This window comes from Penaeus monodon, chromosome 27, assembly GCF_015228065.2.
Source record: "Penaeus monodon isolate SGIC_2016 chromosome 27, NSTDA_Pmon_1, whole genome shotgun sequence".
NCBI classification, from domain to species: Eukaryota; Metazoa; Arthropoda; class Malacostraca; order Decapoda; family Penaeidae; genus Penaeus; species Penaeus monodon.
This window is the reverse complement of record NC_051412.1, coordinates 39,464,381-39,465,293: the sequence shown is the minus strand read 5'-3', so window position 1 is coordinate 39,465,293 and position 913 is coordinate 39,464,381.

The window sequence follows — 913 nt, the reverse complement described above, 5'->3', positions numbered from 1 at the left end:
ATATGAATAAGTTATCAATATAACCATATATCCTAAAATGAGTGATTAATCTATATCACAAAATGCTGGAGACTAGGTCAGGTGTTCAGGTGATGAGATGGGCGTAGATGATGCCAGAATTAGGTCATAGGTTTGCAATGTAACAAGATGATTAGTCATTTGATGAATAACATAAATACCAAGAATGGGTCTTCTTGTGTGATAAATATTATGCTATATTATGATACACATCAACAAGATATTCAAAGAATACTTAATGATAGATAATCATATGAAAAATAATGAAATGTGTAAGTAACCGAGCTGGTGGTTTGTTTCTGGTTGCATCCGAGTCTCATCTTATCATGAATTCTATAAAACGGAAATGAATAAAAACGAAGTGAATGATTATTCCTGCTTGCAAAACCCAAATCTCGTCTTACTGGATTTTCCACAGAGCAGCCTTGGTGGCGAAGACCTAAGCAGCAGAAGGATGTAGTGTCAGTCAGCTTCCAGACTGGACAATTCCGTGAAAATATACTGAAGGGGGGAAAAGTAAATTATGTGACCGGAGTGGTTAGTTACAGGGATTCGAAAACCGTCTTCTAATGCTTTTGGCGTCCTTGGGTGATGCAGGAACATCTGCAATTATATAAATGATTTACTGTCTTCATTCCGAAGAAAAGTACAGATTGAGGATGCAGTAACTGCAAATGATAAAGCATGTAAGCAATAACCTCGTAAACGTTATTCTTATAATCAAAGATAATGAGAAGGGTACGACTTTCGAAAATTTCAGGGATATATCTCGAGTTTACCTGAAATATAATGTCTGTAGGTTGAATTATTCATAAATATCAACATGAAGGCTCTCGCTGCTGAGTAAATTTCCTAGCCACTGAGGAGGCTGCTGTGGCCGAGATCAGGGGAAATG